General features: G+C 38.8%; 1 protein-coding gene and 3 long non-coding RNA genes across 3 annotated transcripts; 1 reads left to right on the top strand and 3 right to left on the bottom strand.

The window, feature by feature from the left end:
• LOC135338503 (uncharacterized) overlaps positions 1-20,739 on the top strand; it is a 65,646-nt gene that overhangs the window by 23,553 nt on the left and 21,354 nt on the right.
• Positions 6,396-7,578, bottom strand: LOC135338611 (uncharacterized). Its single transcript, XR_010395646.1, has 5 exons — positions 7,182-7,578; positions 6,992-7,115; positions 6,897-6,939; positions 6,797-6,838; positions 6,396-6,738 (listed from the first exon to the last, which is right to left on the bottom strand). It is a non-coding gene; the product is annotated as an uncharacterized LOC135338611 (long non-coding RNA).
• LOC135338558 (uncharacterized) lies at positions 10,028-12,189 on the bottom strand. The gene is made up of 4 exons (XR_010395570.1): positions 11,583-12,189; positions 11,354-11,502; positions 11,151-11,274; positions 10,028-10,314 (listed from the first exon to the last, which is right to left on the bottom strand). It is a non-coding gene; the product is annotated as an uncharacterized LOC135338558 (long non-coding RNA).
• Positions 16,126-17,220, bottom strand: LOC135338543 (uncharacterized). Its single transcript, XR_010395542.1, has 3 exons — positions 16,569-17,220; positions 16,401-16,501; positions 16,126-16,348 (listed from the first exon to the last, which is right to left on the bottom strand). It is a non-coding gene; the product is annotated as an uncharacterized LOC135338543 (long non-coding RNA).

Genomic DNA, 20,739 nt, shown 5'->3' with positions numbered 1-20,739 from the left:
AGTGACCGTTTTATAATTGCTACAAGATCTTCGTAGTACAACCTCAGGGAGGTTCTAGAGAAGCTAGAGAGGGAGAATATCGATGCTTATGGCCTTGTAGAGTGAGAAGACAGTGACTGAGATCATAGCTAGGTAGGAAGCTTCCTTTCAGAGGTCAAACTAAAAAGAAAGAGCCTGAGAATCCTGAGGAAGACGCACTTGAGGTGGACCATCTTCCTGAACCTGGTAAGTCACTATAGAGTAGCATTTGTAGTCTTGATAGCTTCACTATAGGTTTGTTTAGGCTAGTTAGTACAACAGTGGACATCATGAGCCACCATTGAACTTGTAAACCTGTGTGTAGGTGAAGAAAATATTTCCCGGGAAAAGGGCGTCTGCCGATAGAACCTCAAATACAAGTTTCTGCAGATCCTGATTGAGTCCTGAGTGAGCCATGTCACCGTGAGAACATTCTGAACACTTATATCATATTATGTTCAGTCACTTCGTAACGTCATACAATATTGTTTGTGTATATAATTGTGAATTTTTGTTAACAATTGTTATTTGTGGGATGGTGGTTGGTTGCTAGGCAATGATGATGAGTCCATGGATGCGACAGGTCCGGTTCTACCTGTGGAACTTTGTTACAAGTGTTTTTAATATACGGTTCATGAGTTATAAATTTTTTAAACAAAATATGCAAATATTCACTTTTAATTAAAGCAGGGAAAGGGTTAAACTTATACGGGGAAATATGACAGGAAACAAAGTGTGAAGAATCTCTGCTTTGGTTTCCGGTTCCGGTTCCTGTCACGCCCAGATACAATCAATACCAGGCCGTATTTTTCAACTTCGTTCTATTAAAAAAAATTGGCCTGGGACCGAGGCTAGGGTTTAGTTAGAGCTTACCATTAGTCGGTTTGTCACTCTGCTACATAGCTACATAGCTAGGCCTGTTCTTACAATGAACAACATAGCTGATATAATTATGAGTGCGCATATGTTCATCATAACTATATGACCTTTGACTTTCACTCTGTGCATGCTAGGACACTATCACATAGTCAGCTAATTGCGACCGACTGTTATTTATACCTCTGCATGTAACAATACTTGTGGCTTGCTCTTACGTATAATTATTAGTAGCATGCTTGTGGGCAAATGTAGTTTCTCTTTGTGTGACACCTTATTATATGGGTGAAATGTTCCTGCGTGTTGATGGCACTTAACACTAAACAATACTTGTGGCTTGCTCTTCATACCGTATAGTGGGTATAGTTTATGAGTGTATATTAATGAAATTTCGCGAAATGAAGGTTAGAATAGTTTTTGCGCATTTAATTTTTGCGGAATAGCTTGAACTTGCATGAGCTCCACACGCGACCTTTATTCGAGGTAGATCTACATGCAGCTAAAGTGATCCTTTACCAGTCTCTTTATTATTGTAAAACTGAACACTCTATTCTCCTGTCAACAGTCGAGGGTTAGCACTTCTAGGGTGTATAGTAACTTGTAGGCCATAGACTACTGCCATAATTATAGGGAATAGCTCATTGTGTTGACCTTTCTATGCATATATACAGTTAAGCAATTTGATATGCTATACGCTATAATAACACACTGTAATTTTGTTCTGCTGTGTACAGTAGACTCTCGCTATTCCGGCTCTCTGAAGTACGGCCACCTCGATATACCGGCCATTTGGCTTGACACGGAATGCTAGCTATAATATGTTTACTGCACAAAACTCACCCTGAAGAACGGCCACTCGCTATTCCGTTTACCGGCCAGTGCTGGCTGTCCCAAACAAGGTTTTCAATGTAATTTATACGTATATTACGGCGGATATGACGTTTTAGGTGTGGTTTAACAAATAAAATTGGATTACTACTTTTGCGGTTCTTGTCTCGAGGATAATGTAGGATAATGAATCATTCTGTTCTCTATTTAAGTGTAATCCAATTTTATTTGCTAAACCACACCCAAAACGTCATATCCGGCCGTAATATACGTATAAAATTACATTGAACCTTGTTTGGGACAGCCAGCACTGACCGGTAAACGGAATAGTGAGTGGCCGTACTGGTATAGGGCCTGCACTGGTCACTGTTTTGCATCGTTATTATAGTAACTTGTTAGTGTATAACAATTAAAACATGAGTGTATATACGGAAACCCATGTGATGGTAGCTATAATAATTATTAATTATAAAGAGGATGGACGTTCTGTTGATCAAAGAGTTATTCAAGTGTATCTAGCCTGTATACATGCATGTAATTATTAGAGTAGCAATCAAAATTTTTTTTTGCGCTCACTCTCAGCACCCTCCTTACTAGCTGCATTTCCTAGAAACACCACTGTGCTCAGAGAGGTATAATTATTATGGTATACTGTGTGCATGTGTGTATAGACTGCTACAGCTGCTCAAGGATCAATGAAGTGCAAACAAGAGTTTCTATAATAATTATATATAGGCTTCTATAGTATCGTTTTTTGGATTGCAATTTGCGGATTTGCAGTTATAGCTATAATTATAGGTTTATTTACTTGGAAATCCATCGCAGCCTTTCAGAAGAGTGAGTAGCAAAACTCGTCCATGGAGTGTTGCTACTCTACTTAGTAGATAATTTCATATAGCTCTGCACTATAATTATAATGCTAGCTGGCTTTATTGCATGCAACTATACTACCTAGCTTTTTGTATTAGTTGTACCTGTTGTTTTGATGTATCAAATGAGTTTGCATGGGATTTCCCTATAGTCTTACACAACGTGTGACCGGAAGTGGGCGTAACTCCCAAAAAAATGTTTGTACTGCGCGCTCGTTAATTTGAAATCCCCCTTTTCTTTTTCTTGGATCTGCTACTAAGTCAAGTTCAGTCGGTATAGAGCATCAGACTCTTAATCTGAGGATCATGGGTTTGAGCCCCACATTGGATGAATTTTTGTTCGCTGGTATTGCCCCTTCTATATGTGCATGTGCTGAACACCACTGCAGCGCCAATACCAATGAAGCTATATTGTACTAGCAGACTATTACACACATGTATACAGTTACAACAAGTGTTGCAAGCGTGCACTATAATAATACCGTGAACTATAATAATAGTTCGTTTACTAAGTTCAAATATTTTGTCTCCGTGGCTTATGCCCTAGCTCTATTCCATTGTCGAGAAGGCTTGCACACCATTCTGAAGTTAGAAGAGGCTACCTCTACAATGGTCGTATGCATGGTCGTAGTTAAGTTGGAAACACAAATTCAAAGATTTCCCATGGTCTGTACAGAAACCAAGTTCAAACATCCCAACCATACGACCATTATAGAGGTATACAGTAGACTCTTGTTAATCTGATCACCCTTGGGACCATGCAGCTTGGCCGGAATAGCGAGGTGGCTGTAGCTCAGGAAATAGCCGCGGCTTAAAAACGACCTTACCTCGAATCTAATGACTACTTTTGCGGTTCTTGTCTAAGGGATAATGTAGGATAAGGAATCATTCTGTTCTCTATTTAAATGTAATCCAATTTTATTTGCTAAACCACACCCATAACGCCATATCCGGCCGTAATATTCGTATAAAATTACATTGAACCTTGTTTGGGACAGCCAGCACTGGCCGGTAAACGGAATAGGGAGTGGCCGTACTTCAGGGTGAGTTTTGTGCAGTAAATATAATATTATAGCTAGCATTCCGTGCCAAGCCAAATGGCCGGTATATCGAGGTGGCCGTACTTCAGAGAGCCGGAATAGCGAGAGTCTACTGTAGATAAGAGCCTCTTCTATAGTTTCAGACTATAATGTGCAAATAAACCTTCTCAATAGAAACATTTTCGTGGACTTAATTTTTGTGTAGGATTACTAACCCACGAAATCCGCGAAAATTAAGCCCCTCGAAAATTTCGCGCTATACGATAGTACATTGGCGTGGACGGGCAACACCTATAATGATTGCACATGTAATATATACCATGGCCATGCAGGCCATATTTTAATCGGCCTGGATTCAAGGCTAATTCCTGACATAATTATACTCACCACTATAGGAGCTGTGACCAGGGATGGACTAACTCCACTGGGACTGGCAGTCAGAGAGGGGCACCTGGACATCATAAAGTTCCTCATCATGAAATGCAATGTGGCTGTCAATGGTAATTAGTTAGTATAGTAATACAATAATTATTATTTTGTGCATAATTATGCTGTACTGGGTTGTCAAATACTAACAATTAAGTAGGTTGTACATTTCTCGGTATTATTGAACACCTTGCTAACCTACAGTATATGCCTCGATTCCTTGATAAGAGGTATAGGGCCTGCACTGGTCACTGTTTTGCATCGTTATTATAGTAACTTGTTAGTGTATAACAATTAAAACATGAGTGTATACGGAAACCCATGTGATGGTAGCTATAATAATTATTAATTATATAAAGAGGATGAACGTTCTGATGATCAAAGAGTTATTCAAGTGTATCTAGCCTGTATACATGCATGTAATTATTATAGTAGCAATCAAACATTTGTTTGCGCTCGCTCTCAGCTTGCACCCTCCTTACTAGCTGCATTTCCTAGAAACGCCACTGTGCTCTGACAGGTATAATTATGGTATAGTCTGTGTTTGTATATATAGACTGCTACAGCTGCTCAAGGATCAATGAAGTGCAAACAAGAGTTTCTATAATAATTTATATTAGCCTCGATCCCAGGCCAATCCGTCTCCAATTGAATACTAGGTCGCCTCCTCGGCCTGGTATTGATTGTATCTGGGCGTGTATCTGGGCATGCATGTGCTGTGGTTGCTGTTTGCTCAGGTATTCGCTCAAAAAGAGCAAATACCTGAGCAAGGTGGAGCGAATAGAAACACTAATAGTGTATGTAAGCATACTTACTCCGTAAATCACCGTTAAATCACAAAGAACTCCGTGTCATAGGTATATTCTTTAGCAAGTTTAGTTTGTCATAGATATAGGCTTAGCTATAGAGTGTGAGGAGCTGTCTTGTGCGAAGGAAGAAGGATCATCACTCTTGTGAAAAAACAGACCTATGTTCTCAAGTTTCTGCTATCAGTGGCTACCTTTGATTGACTCGACTACACAATTTAATACAAGCGCTTGATTAGACCATTGATTGCCAGATACACTTGGTAGAGTCTATCCTCAGACTCCGGCCATCGATCTCTTGTATACTATGCTCAGGGGTGTCTACAAGTGGCTGGGCCTGGGATGTATTGTCAAAGTGAGCGATATAAATCAATAATACCATTTCATCATTGGAAATTGTACACTATAGCCTATAGCCCAATCCTTGGTATCTGGATCAAGATATGACATTACGGTACTGGCACTGGTGTTGTGTTAGCCTCCTTCACCGGCCTTCAAGGAAGTGCGGCCTGGGATCGAGGCTAGTTTTGTGTGGACCATCACTGTGAATTACAAAATGTATAGTGGAATGGTGAATTTAAGTTCTACTTATTAGTATACAGGAGCAAAATGGAACCTTCCCCTCCAACCCCCGTTGTACTCTTCCTAGCTGATGGGTGTGAACTCATTGAAAGAGGATACCCCAGTGCCACTCGTGTCCTTCCCAAGGGGCCGATCTTATAGAACTATATACCTGCACTAAAACTACTGACGTGGAATGGCTCTTTCAACACTTGTGGTTGCTATCCTGACCAGTGACGTCAGGATTCTACTGTCTCTTGATGCACTGTGAACACACAATCTTTGTTATGCCACCTGAAGGCTTAGCAGGCATATCCAACGCAGTATTTATTAAGTCTTTCTGGAAGCTCTTGTTTGAGATCTTCGCTTCTAAACATCTGCATTTATTATGGACGCAGTACTGCTGTGCAGTACACTCTGCAGATAACAGTATTAATTTCTAGTGTCATTATATCACTGTATTTTTAGCCAACTGTGATGAACTGAAGATGTTACAGTACATAGCATTCCTCTTGATACTTACCAGTTTCCGGTCACGCCCAGATACAATCAATACCAGGCCGAGGAGGCGACCTAGCGTTCAATTGGAGACGGATGGGCCTGGGATCGAGGCTAATAATATATAGGCTTCTATAGTAGCGTTTTTTTTATTGCAATTTTGCGGATTTGCAGTTATAGATAGGTTTATTTACTTGGAATGCCATCGCAGCCTTTCAGAAGAGAGAGTAGCAAAACTCGTCCATGGAGTGTTGCTCTCTACTTAAAGTAGATAATTTTATAGCTTTGCACTATAATTATAATGCTAGCTGGCTTTATTGCATGTAACTATACTACCTAGCTTTTTGTATTTATTGTACCTGTTGTTTTGATGTATCAAATGGGTTCGCGTATATTAAGGTAGTTAGTTGACTGTTCATAGCAGCTAGCTATAGCTCTACGCAGGCCGGTCTATTATGGGACTTATACACTGTAAAAACTAATGGGTTAAAGTGACTCGCGGTTGCGGGTCATTTGAATGTCTCACCAAATGACCCACACTACTCATGGGTTGTTTTGCCAATGTGTTAAATTAACCAATGGGTTACCATATTGATTGGGTTAAAAGTAACAATAAAGTGAGTCATAATTACCCATAGGTATGATTGTTTTGACCTTTGAAAATTTGTTAATACATAATCAACAGCACACAATCAGCATTAGCATTTAGTGCACATAGTAAATCAATTATACAACGTTGGAATGTCACCAGCAATTGTTCAAGTAATTGTTCTCCTTGGAATTCTCTCCTACGCCCAGCAAACCGGGACATTCCTCCTAGAGATGTGGAATTAGCAGTTATTTTTACAACAACTATAGCACTTTGCATACTTACTTCGTAACTGCAAGCAATCCAGAGGATGTCTCCAGAAGGTTTCTATACAATAAAACAATAGCTTTTTGAGGGTAAATCACTTTTAATTTAATATACTCACTTTCAGATCTAGTCACTTATTATTGCTCTCTTCTGTCAACCCCCTACAAAAATAACATTTAACATCTTTGAATCAATTCATGAGCATAGGATCACCTGGTTTTTAGAGTACGATGAGGTCGAGGGTTGCCGAGTCTTCCTTTAAAAGTTTTTATCTCAGCAGCACTCAACCTGTCTTTGGTTGGTTTCCTTAGCATTCAGTACCGTAGTAAAGGTCTATCTGTGTAGAGTAGTGTAGTTGTTAAGTAGTGCTCCGCATACTGTTCTAGTAAATTCTGTATCTTACCTCTTAAAAAAAGTGTCTTCAACTCTTCTTTGTGCATCTGACATGTTTGTATAAGTGCCTCTAAATGCATGATTATAAATAATTATAGATAATTTATAGACTGGGGAATTATTTTAGGGTGGGTAATTTAGACTCACAATACTGAGTAATAATTATGAACTCACTGAGAAGGTTAATATGACTCTTGTATACTGGGTTTAACTTACCCATCTTCAGTTAACATACGGGTTATTTCGTTTAAAGTGGGTCAAAATCGACATAACCATCCATTGGATCACTATTTAACCCACTTTTGTGGATATGACCCGTGTGTGACCCACTGCTCATGAGTTTAAATGACCCACTAGTATGTTACAATGACCCACTAGTTTTTACAGTGTACCCTGGCTGAGAATGCATGGGATTTCCCTATAGTCTTACTGCACAACGTGTGACCGGAAGTGGGCGTAACTCCCAAAAATGTTTGTACTGCGCGCTCGTGAATTTGAAATCCCCCTTTTCTTTTTCCTGGATCTGCTACTAAGACAAGTTCAGTCGGTAGAGCATCAGACTCTTAATCTGAGGATCATGGGCTTGAGCCCCACATTGGATGAATTTTTGTTCGCTGGTATTGCCCATTCTATAATTATGTGCATGTGCTGAACACCACGGGTGATAATGCAGCGCCAACGCCAATGAAGCCATATTGTACTAGCAGCCTATTATACACACATGTATACAGTTACAACAAGTGTTGCAAGCGTGCACTTGCTAATGCCTCTCGCCATGTTTTTGCTTTCGCTCAAAAGTATTACTAGAGTGTTATAGAAGAGATAAGTAATTTGCAATGTGTTTTGATTGTTTCACAAGAAAGTGCATAGTGATCGTCTTAAATTGCCTGCAGCCAAACAATGGGAGAAAACCTTTGTCAAAGGCATAGTCAGTAGTCTGTGAAAGACAGAAATCAATCACAGAAAGTAATAATAATTATTATCTATAACAAGCAGTCTAAAAAGAGTTATCAGAAAAGGTTGGTTTGTGGCTTACCAGGACCTCAACAAAAAAGAAATTGATTCTGCCAGGATCTGTCGTTCAAAATGGATTCTCTTACACGTGGTATTGAGCGTGCACATTACATCCAGGAAGAAGGGGTGTGTCTGCAAGTTCCATAATGATCACTAAAATAGCTAGCTTCTTTAGCAGCTCTTTCTTACTCTTGTATAGCTAACAAAAAGCTAGCGCTTTAGTGCAATGCTAACTCGAATAGAAAGTTTGTGCAAACAGATGATGCTATGAAAGATTCCTGAAGAGACTGCAACAGCCTTCAATGTGAGTCAAACTAGCCATAACTCGAGAATGTTTGCTAATCCACGAATCAAAATCCATGAGAACGTGACTAGAAGCCTATTGTTTTTGTTGAATTACAAGTAACCGTTGAGCAGTTGCAGCTGGAACAGACACACACACAGTCAGCTTTACCGTATCCCTCGTGCGGCTACGCCTCGAGGCATAATTATACACATGCTGTGAAAAAATAGTTGAGAAATGATTAATTGTTGCTAAAAAGGATGCTGAAAGTTTGATGTCACTCAGCAAATTCAATAATGACTCTTGCAGCTATATAGAACGCTATAGCGTTCTAATGCAGAGCTATATAATAAGAAGATGTAATTATACTCAACGAAGTTTGCTACGCTAGAGTCTGCAGTCTGCAATAAAATTCAGTGAATTTTAGGCATGACAAATCAGAGAAAAGCAGAACAGAAGAACGGCGTAGATCATTCATAGCCTTCAATGTATTACTAAGCAAAACTAGTCGAAGCATTATTAATTTTTGTAAATCCACTGAATATGACTTAGTCTGTCTAGAAGCCTCTTATTCTTATACACTTATTGAGCAGTTGTATATATCACTCTACACAGACACACGCTCAAACACACTACTGTATACCTCGCTGCGTATCCACACCTGAGGCATATAATTATAGCGTAGTATTCATTGTACTGAGTTATGATGCCTCTGTGTGCTTGCACAGCGAGGTATATACGCTGATGTGTGAGTGTGTGTGTGTGTGTGTGTGTGTGTGTGTGTGTGAAAGGAAAACACAAAGTCCAAGAAAGTTATCACACATGCAGGCTAATTTTGCAAGTTACCTTGCCTTGGTTTTTTAAAACGAAGTACCTGATAGCTATATACTCTGTATAGGAGTATATGTCCTACCATATCCTTTGGGAAGTTTCTGCTACATCTGACATCGACAAGCATTGAATAGAGTCAGAGTTCACTTCTTCATGTTCATTCTCTTGTCATGCTTTAATCATAATTATTATTCATGCATTAGTTTATAACATTGTTGTCAATAAAATGTTCATACTATGTATTAAAATTAAAATACAATAAGATTTGTTATAGAGCGAAGTGTAAACCTCGATTTGAGGCCGCGGGTGGGCGTATATTCGAATGAAAACTCGCCGTTCGCGATTAAACGCCCAGTTAGGACTCTAATAAGCCTAGACTTCCTGCTGGGCGTATTTTCTCGAGGATACGTTATAGCCTCCTTCACTGGCCTCCCCTGAAGAGAAAAAAAACGAAACTGCATGCCTTCAATGTGAGTTTTTTTATGTAGACTAGCCAGAGCAAAGCTTTAACGTTGCTTGAGGAGGCTTGTAGAAACTCTTGGTTTCAGAGTCTTCTTTAAATGTGTTAATAATTATAGCCTACACTGTAAAAACAAACGTGTTATTTTAACCCGTGGTAGCGTGTCGTTCGAATGTCTCCTAAAATAGCACACTATACATACGTGTTACTTGATATCAATGTTAAAACAGCACCCGTGTCATTGATTTTTGTGTTAAACCAGCACGTATGTAGCATGCAATAAATTATTAATAGTGACGTTGTTGGCATGTGACTGTGAAAAGATAAATGGAGGTGCAATTAAATTATACGTACACTCGATGAAACAGCAGAAAAAGTGATTGAAAATGTACAGGAACATAAAGTATGTCCTGCATGAGTACAGAGTATTGTTGCAGCAAATTAATAGTACCATTGTCTGCTTCTTCGTTATAAAGTGTTAGAAGCTACAACAGAGGCAGGTACGGCCTTCTTGGCAATCGTCTTCGGTGATGAAATTTCAGGATGGAGCCATGCCTACAAAGGATCGAAATGAAGACAAATGAAGACCATGCACCATACGTATATTGATGTGATGCCTATGCCACTCCAATTGTTGTTTATGTCATAATTATGGGCTATCAAAACATACGCACCACCTTTTGTTTAAATAAAAGGCACACGATAATTACACACAGTGTCTCCCTACTACCTACAATAAAGGGGCAAGTCCCAATTTTTGCTTTGCTCAATTTGAGCACCGAGTACCGCACATGTATAGCGAGAACATTTCGCGAGTGCTATTTGGCTCTAGAGCCCTCAGAATAGATGCTCGCAGTTGTAATGTTTCAATGACAGGAAACCACATACCAAGAATGAAATACCAGTGGGTGCAGTTTTTACTTGGCCTCGAAAAACACAAAATTTTGCACCTCACACGGTACATATTTTCTGGCACTTAGGTTAGAATTACAACGCGCGGCATGCAATCGAGGCTATACAATTGTTAGAATATTCTAAAAGAGTGTTTATAGTTCTTAGAATAGGGTGCAGCTAACAACGCTACAGTGACCTGGTTGCCTCGAATATTACTGTTAGAGCCAAGACTAATTGTGATCTATCTATTATATATCTGTACCCAATGTGTATCAGCAGCAGCAGCATACATTAGAGCTTGTTGGTTGGTTATGGTCGCTCACACACACATGCTAACTAATCAGCTAAGCAAACGTATTCAAAAGGGAATGCTGGCAAGTATAATATAGTTCTACCATTGGAGCTGTACAATTAATTTTATTATAGCCACGTGGAACGGATATATGCACTGCTATGGAATGGGTTGCTAATTTTATAGTACAAATAGAATGATTTACCATATCAAGTTGAGTGCCGAAGTACAGTTGGGTGTGAACATGAACAAGGTGCTGAAGCCTGTCCACTGGGTTGGAACTATATACAGCTCGTCAAAGTCATACCATAGCCTTTTTCCGTCAATGCCTGCCATTAATACAAACAGGTAGGTATTATCATTTTCAGTCAACAGCTATAGCCAGAACAACTGCCTGGAGAAACTCACCTAGAAAAACACTTGCTTTACTCCAGTCGAGTCTGGTCATGAAACAATCCTCTTTCAGCTTTTAAATAACTCCTGGTCCCTCCTTATTTTAGACACTCTATAGTGTAGTCTCCTAGTAGTATCTTAGTAGTATAGGCTACAAGCTGCAGCTGCGAAGTATAAATATAGGTATTATTATTTTTGTACTGTTGTGTACAGCTAGCCAGAACAACTGTCTGGAGAAACTCACCACTTGCTTTGACACCATCCTCTTTCAGCTCTTTCAGCTCTTTCAGCTCTTTCAGCTTTTAAACAACTCTTGGTCCTTGGTGGTATCCTTTAGACTGCTTTTGACTCTTCTGCTTTTGTTCTAGAATCCAGCTGCGAAGGAGCTATAGCAACTAGAAACTGCGCATGCGCGGAGCAACTTCTGCACTGGGCTTTATATAGAAAAGCTAAAAAAAGATTTAAAACAGCCAACAAACAAAATACTTTATAAATGAGAACTCAATGGTCTTCTCTTGCTCTTTTATGAAGGATAAAGACTGTACCACCTGTCAGCAAGATATCTATAATTAGATATGATCCTATGTTGACTTAGATCAGTGCTCACATGCCATAATCATTTACTAATCAAGTTAGTGATGCTACTCACTCTCAGAAATGGCTCAAATATCACTACAATTATCACTACACTTGATTATAAACCGTAATATACCACATTCTATTGCTGTAATACCAGTGCTGAAATAGCACACATGTAGTTTACTACTATGCTTATATAACACACGTTGGGTCAATTAGCACATGTGTAACACACATACACATGGGTTAAAGTGGTACCAGTGGGCTAAAATAGCACTCATGTACTTACTAATGTGCTGATATGACATACGTAGAGCAATTTAGCACACATGTGACACGCTACACGTGTGTTACGGTAACACGTTTGTTTTTACAATGTAGCTTGCTTAATGCTTAGCACTATTCTAAATCAGTTATATGCCCTTAGTATAACACCCTTGCTATAATATGCTTGGGATGCTACAGCCTCAGGCCTTCGGATCTCAAAACCAGAGACCTTGGACTCAGCCAATATTTATGACGTTGTAACGGATTGGAGTTGCACTCGACGAATTTCTTGTTTCTACGCTTTTCATGCTTTTCCTGCCAATCATACGTTCACAATGTTTCACAGAGCAAAATTAGTTTTTTAGTTCGATTCCCTTTCTTTCTTCAGTACAGAAGTATTATACGTTTCGAAAATGTGAAAAAATGCCTAAGAGGAATGTCAAGAAGCAGAGAAAAGAAGACAGGACTGGAATAAACACCCATTATAATTATGATAAAATAACAGCCATGCATGTTTACTGCATGTGTATAGATGTACTTTGAAGAGCATTGTTCAGGCCTTCATACAGAAAAAAATTGACAGGGGGGAGAAAATCAACATTTCAAAAATGGGAGGCTCGGCGATTATCCGTATCTTGGGGGATCTGCGAAATTGTTGTGTTTAGAGACTGTCGTACATCGCATCTTTATTCATTCTTAAGAGTTATTAAGTATTGTGGAATGTCATAAAAAATGCAGAAATCCAATTGCCTAGGTTGAATGGCACTATAGATAAAAGCCATAGCCTGAGCGACACAAGCCTTTCTCACTAAATGAAGGTCGCTGAATCGCCCTCTGTACTTATACAGATATAGTGACTTCGAAGAAGAAATTGTGGATGTATGGAACAGAAAGAGTATTATATATAGAAGAATAGCAGTTTAATTAAAGTAGCTTCGTAGAGAACTCATTATTGTTGTTATAAAACACTCTTTGTTTGGTTGGTGTGTAACAGGCCGTAACACAGTGCGTTATGGCCCATATTTCAATACAATTGCCAGGGGGGGAGCGCCCCTCCCTCTATGAAGCCCTGGTGTTGCAAGAGTATAATTTATATGGAGGCCTAACCCAGTGTCTATTATGGTCGATCTAGCCAGTGCATACTTCTAGCATAATTATATTATTATGTTATAGTTATAACATGGGCACAAGGGATAATTATATGCAATTGCAAGTTATATCTCCAAAATGAGCTAAAAAATTATTTAAGCTTTAAATTTTAAATTATGACGGTAGCGGTATATAGTGATAATTGTTTGCACGTTGTGTGTGCACGTTGTAGGTACCAGCACATGCACATTGAGCGGCTCTTTCACATGGTATTATTAATATCCTGCGTCAAGGTACGCTTTGTGCAGTATACTGTCGAAGTAGCCTACACAGGCTCTCCTTTTCTGTTCTTTATCTAAATCGTTCAATCTATAGAATATTTTGCTGGTGAAAAACCTTTGCGAATGAAAGCACCGAGGGTGCTGATGCCTCGGTAGAGGTGCCAAAGCTACATAACATTCCTACTAATAGCGTTTTTACACACATAAATTTGATGAACAATCTTGCATTGAATTTGCTGCATGCAGGCATGCAGAATCCAGAATCACAGGGAAACTCAAAGAGTGGGTAATAATCGGCCATGATTGTTGTTAAAAACGATCGATGCCAAAAGTTCAAGCCAAGGTTAATAGCTGCATCAGTAGAGCCTTGCAGCTCTCTTCTCACTGTTGCAGCTACAATAGCTAGCGTTCTAGTGCAGAGCTAAGTAACTACTAAGTAGAGTAGCAACACTCCATGGAAAAGTTTCGCTACTCACTCTTCTGAAAAGGCTGCAATGGCATTCCAAGCAAAACTAGGCATAACTGGCTCGAGAACGAAGCATTATTTTGCAAATCCACGAATTAAAATCCATGACTAGAAGCCTATAATTATAGAAACTCTTACTTGCACTTGATTCATCCTTGAGCAGCTGTATCAATCTATACACACACACACACACACACACACAAATACACTACCGTATACCTCGCTTGCACATGCGCACCGAGGCATAATAAGCTCAAGCAGCAGAAAATTTGACCCTTTGCGATCTAACTATTGCGTTCTGGTAAGGATCGTGTGTATTTACTAGTATATTTTGCGATTTTATTATTACGAATTGATCAACCCTCGCAAAGTTCACATAGAATTATGTTTGATGCTCACAAAACATTCTATACTAGCTGTAATTGTTCAATAAAACACGGAAAGAATGGAGGAATATAATTACGGTAAGATAAAATTAAAACTGTTCAATAAAATAAAATACAGTATTAATTGGAGGAATCATTTATAGAGGTATAGAGTTAGCAAAAAGGAGAGCATGTATAATTATATTGGGAAGTCGTGTGAGGGTAGAAGGACGGTAGAAGGGTGAAAATGAGCGTGGGTATGCAGTGCTAGAGTCTATAATATTATTGTGTGTTTATATATACAGGGTTTTGCAGAATCTTTGAAATAGAGGGTGTAGAGCGTTCCTTATAGGATATCTAATGTTTACACATTGTGGTGTCATATACATATTGTGGTGAAATGCCAAGTCTGATTGGGAAGCAACAGTCAAAATCAAAATGGCTTTTTTCTTGTGAAAAAATATCAAGGCATTATTTGGGATATAAGATGGAGAGAATAGTGCATCAGACAGAGCTGCTTGGACTATCTTATCAAAGTGTTGCTGAGAATCTTCAAGTTGATCCATCAACTGTTGTAGAATACAGTAGTAGCAAGAGTTTATGATAGAGGAGAGAGTATCGAACGTAGGCATACTGTACATCAGATGTATGCGGAGAGTAACGTGACTTCCTGTATCTGTCACAAGCTTGGAATTTGCACACTGACCAATCCAAGCGTGGGTGATGTAATCTATCAACTCATCCAAGTGTGGGTAATGTAATCTATTTTCTTGATAGATTACATCACCCACACTGGATTGGTCAGTGTGCAAATTCCAAGCTTGTGACAGATACAGGAAGTCACGTTACTCTCCGCATACATCTGATGTACAGTGTATGCCTACGTTCGATACTCTCTCCTCTATCATAAACTCTTGGTAGTAGTAGTGCCATGCACTTAGATCTACAACTTATGGTTGACCACAGATAACCATATAAGGAACGCTCAACGCAAAACGCTTTTTTGTGGATATTGCAAAGATTATGCAAAACCCTGTAGAATAATTATATTCTTGTGTCTTAGATCTAAACTAATAGCTTAGTCATCATTATCATCTAGCAGGTAGCTATACTGTCACCAGAGCTGGCCACGCTAGTTCCCTGACTTTGCATGCAGTAGCTTGTTGGCATGCAGTATCTCAGTACAAGTCTTATTATTATTGAATGCGTGGTAGAATACCTTACGTCCCGATTGTGGGCTACATATCTCCCACGTTCATAAATATCCTTGTGGATCACGCCATTTCCTAAACCAAGCCCTTATACTTTTTCTTAACTGCACTGTTAAAAATGATGTGTTCTGGAACACACTTTTGGCATGTTGGTATGACACTTTAAATTTGACACCCCTAAAGGTGTTTTGTAACACATAAGCTGTTGTGTGTTGCTGAACACATTGGCAAGTGTGTTATCTAGCACATGCATAGGTGCCTTTAAGCACACTAATAATGGTAAATGTGTTGTCTAGCACATGCATACAGTGCCTTCAAGCACACTAATAATGGTAAATGTGTTGTCTAGCACATGCATACAGTGCCTTCAAGCACACTAATAATGGTAAATGTGTTGTCTAGCACATGCATACAGTGCCTTCAAGCACACTAATAATGGTTGTCTAGCACATGCATACAGTGCATGTGCACCTCGTAACTTGGTTATTTTCAGGACGGTAAGATTACTTCTAGCTTGATGCTGTTGCAATTTCAACGAAATGTACAAGTCATTAATTTAACACAAATCAAAAACATATATACAACGAACGACTATAATTATACAACGAACGACTATTTAAATGTTATACGGATTATTACATAACACATTACTGTTAATGACAGCACATCACATGTTTCCTTTTTGACGAAAGAGCGCACAGCAGCAGTAGCACATTTTGATTGAAGTCATCTTGTATCTCATCTTGTCAGTCCTAAATAATAAATACAATTATGTCTGGTAAGCATATCTATTACTCCACGTACCTGGATACTTTCTGCACATTTATAGCAGTTAGTATGTCCCAGAGAATAGTCACTTCTATACTCAAACAGTGCTCAAGTCAAGAATGAGGTCAAGTTCTGGGCTGAGTTGTGAGAAAGGCTATATATTATTTATATGATCATATCACACATAGTATTTCACCAGCTTACCACATGAATGGCCTTTGGAAGCTCCATGAAGTGCTGCAGTAGTGTATATTCTTCAGGAAAGCTAAATACTCAGTGCAGTTAGTACAGAGCTAAATTGAGTTCTTCTCCAGTTCTTCTTTTGTTGATTTTAAGTAAAGCACACTACATGTGCTTCTAGCCTCAATGCGCATGCGCACACAGAAGGTCTGGACTTAGCCACTTAGCTCTAGTATATCATGCATGTAGAGATTCTACATGCATTGCAGGCTTCTATATACTATAGCCATACTTTTAGGACCTGGATTTCTGGGTTTGCAAAGTATAAAGCTTCCTTTGAGAGTGATAGCAAGTTGTTTCCCGCATTTGCAGGGACTGCAGCATTTCAACTCTTATTTCACTTGCACATACTTAGCACTCTTGGTGATCTAACTGTACTAAGTGGAACATAAATATTAATTTTGGTATCTGAAAAGTAAAAAGACCTTCTTAATATCTTATATATCGTGTGCTACTTTACACCACTGTATGGATGTCAGAGTGTTCAGTAACACACCATTCTGTTGTGTCACCCAAGTGTGTTCTATTACACTCTAAGTGTGTTGTTGAGCACGACAAACACACGAGTGTGTTCATTAACACACCACTGACATTTACCTACTAAAATTAGTGTGCTACGTAACACCCCATTTTTAACAGTGTGTACCCCAATTTCTTTTTTTGCATGCTGCCTTATTTTGCTATTCTTTTTGCTACCTTCTATTTATGGATGAACAACGGCAAGAAAAAAAGGCCTGGGAACGAGGCTAAGAGTAGTGACCGTTTGATAATGGCTCCAATATCTTCGTAGTACAACCTCAGGGTGTTTTATATAGGGCAGCTAAACAACGACGCTTATAATTATTGAGTGAGAGGACATGCAGTGACTGGGATCATATAGGAATCTACTTTTCAGATATCAAGCTATTAATAAAGAGCATGTATGAAGAGCCAGAGGAAGAAGCTCCTGAGCATATATAATTATAGAACAAGTCTCCTGGACATTGTAAGTAACTATAATAATTATAGAACATCATAATTATGTGGATCATAATAATTAGTATAGCTATATTATAGGTATAATAGGAATCTATGCTTTTCAGAGATCAAGCTATAACATGGAGAGCCAGAGGAAAAGTTCTTAGCATAATTATATAATTATAGACCAAGTCCTGGACCTTTATAGAACATCATATAATTATGTGGCTTATAGTCTAGTTAGTGCACAAATAGACGTGAAGTGACAAATGTCAGACTACATATAGCACAAAGTGGTCAGTCAAGAAGTTGAAATGTGCAGTCCTTAATTCTGACTCTAAAGTAGCCACAGTAGCATGTCTCTTGCTTGTTTGCTAGAGCTAGCTATCGTAGCATGATATGCTAGCCTCCTTCACCGGCCACTTCCCTGATGTGTAGTGCGGCCTGGAATCGAGGCTTAGCATGATACATGCATGCACTGGTTTTATCACAAAAATGGCTATTTCAATCAATCACGTGATATCTGTTTTTTTCATGACATTTCCTGCTTATTGAACACAAGCCACGTGATAATTCTGCCCGGTCAATAATTTTGTGACCGAACGTTGGAATCTTTGGTCGATCTTCTAGCTATTATTGACCCGTTATAATCCTCACTGAAAGGGCGTCTGCCGATACAACCTCGCAGAGAAGTTTCTGCAGATCCTGACTGAACCGTGTCACCGTGAGAACATTGAGAACACTTATTAAGTGTCTTTAGTCTCTTTGTGCCTTCATACAATATTGACATAATTGGGAAAAAATTACTAGTTAGTGGGCCGGGGTGGTCAGTTGCTAGGTAATGATGATAGTGTCAAGATAGCTGGGGTCTGGGTTACTAGTTGTAAGTGGTCAGTTGCTAGGTAATGGTGATAATATTATATAGAATTATATTTGGTGTGAATAAAAATAAAATTTAATGATCATTGTCTAACATTAGTGGGTTCTGAGTTCTCTCTCAAACTGTTCAGCTGTTAGTGTTCCATCGATGCTCTCTATATAGTGTCAAGATAGCTGGGGTCTGGGTTACTAGTTTAAAAAAAAAAAGGTGTCTGTATTTTGAGCTGGGAAAGGTTAACTGTCATGTTGAAAGGTCTGCTCCCTCTGGCCCTGTTTGTGGCTCTCTGATTGTTGTGTTCTGATTCTCTCCATGGCTCGTGTCGCATATAATAAATGCAGCAGTCGCATATAATAAATGCAGCAGCCTCATGTAATATATGCAGCAGTCGCATATAATAAATGCAGCAGCCTCATATAATATATGCAGCAGCCTCATATAATAAATGCAGCAGCGTCATATAATAAATGCAGCAGTCCCATAATTATAATAATATTATGTGCAGCAGTCGCATATAACATATAGATTGAAAAGGAAGGGGATTGGAAACGAAAATTTTTGTGTGAAACACTCCGCGTTATAGGGCGTGGCTAAAACTACAAAGGGATTATTTTATAGTCAGCATGCTCATTATATATACCTGTGTTGGCTGCCATACAATGTGTTGTACATAGAAATGGTGAAATTGATCACTTTTAGTGTTGAATATTCTAAAAAGTAAAGAGAATATAGCTCTAAAAGGTCGACTAAGCAACGCAACCACTATCACTAAACAAATAAATGCTATAAAAGAAGGAATAGCCCTTACTATGAAGTCGTGATAGGTCAAGGCCCGTGGTGTGTCTAAAAGTATACTAAAGCAGTTTGAAGGACTATACTGCAAACGGTTATGAACAGTAAAGCTTATCCATGGCATGAAACCATTCTATATAGTACTTAGATACACAATAACCAAGTTAAGCAATGTCTTTTGCTGTTTAGGCTTCGCAGCAGGGAAACAGAAAAGTTAACATGGAGTAATTCAAGCTATACTCAACAAAAACTAAAAACAGAGTAAAGACAGCTGACTTAGACAAATTAGAGCGTGTCAGTGGTGTAAACTTACTTCTCTAGAGTAACCTCCCAGCCTCTGAGTGATCGCTAGTGGATAGGAGAGCTAGAAACAGTTGAAATACAACCAGAGTACGGTCAAAACAAAAATAATCGCGAGCGCGAAATCATAACGTGGAGTGTTTCAACCATTTACACAGGGAGGCCTGGTCATTTCCAATCCCCTTCCTTTTCAATCTATGCATATAATAAATGCAATCGCATATAATAATTATGTCTTGGTGCGCATGCGCATTCAAGCGAGGTATTACGGGTATACGGTAGTGTGTTTATGTGTCTTGTGTGTAGACTCGACTATAGCTGCTACAGCTGCTCAAGAATCAATGAAGTGCAAGTAAGGGTTTCTATAGGCCTTCTAGTCATGTTTTCTAGTGTATTTGCAATTCGTTCTCGAGTTATGCTAAGTGTTGCTTACTTGCAATGACATGCATTGCAGCCTTTTGAGAAGAGTGCATAGAAAAACTTGTCCATGGTGACTGAGTGTTGCTACTTATAGTAGTTAGCTCTGCATGCACTATAGAACGCTATATATTATAGCTATTGATAGCTGCAAGAGTGAGAAGAGAGCTCTGCTGCAATTAGGCTCTATAGCCATTAATTTTAGACTTGGACTTGGGCATCGATCCTAACAATTATGGACGATCATTACCCACTCATTACATTTATTATTGGGACTGCATTTATTATATGCGACTGCTGCATATGTTATATATATGCGACTGCTGCATATATTATATGTGACTGCTACATATATTATATGGGACTGCTGCATTTATATATGCGACTGCTACATATATTATATGAGGCTGCTGCATTTATTATATGCGACTGCTGCATTTATATATGCGACTGCTACATATATTATATGAGGCTGCTGCATTTATTATATGCGACTGCTACATATATTATATGGGACTGCTGCATTTATTATATGCGACTGCTACATATATTATATGGGACTGCTGCATTTATTATAATTATGTGACTGCTACATATATTATTATGGGACTGCTGCATTTATATATGCGACTGCTACATATATTATATAAGGCTGCTACATTTATTATATGCGACTGCTGCATATAATTATTATATGGGACTGCTGCATTTATATATATGCGACTGCTACATATATTATATGAGGCTGCTGCATTTATTATATGCGACTGCTGCATATATTATATGCAACTG

Source organism: Halichondria panicea, chromosome 7 (assembly GCF_963675165.1).
Source record: "Halichondria panicea chromosome 7, odHalPani1.1, whole genome shotgun sequence".
In the NCBI taxonomy this organism is placed as follows: domain Eukaryota; kingdom Metazoa; phylum Porifera; class Demospongiae; order Suberitida; family Halichondriidae; genus Halichondria; species Halichondria panicea.
The sequence above is the reverse complement of the archived record's forward strand: the minus strand, read 5'-3'. Positions and strand labels throughout refer to the sequence as shown.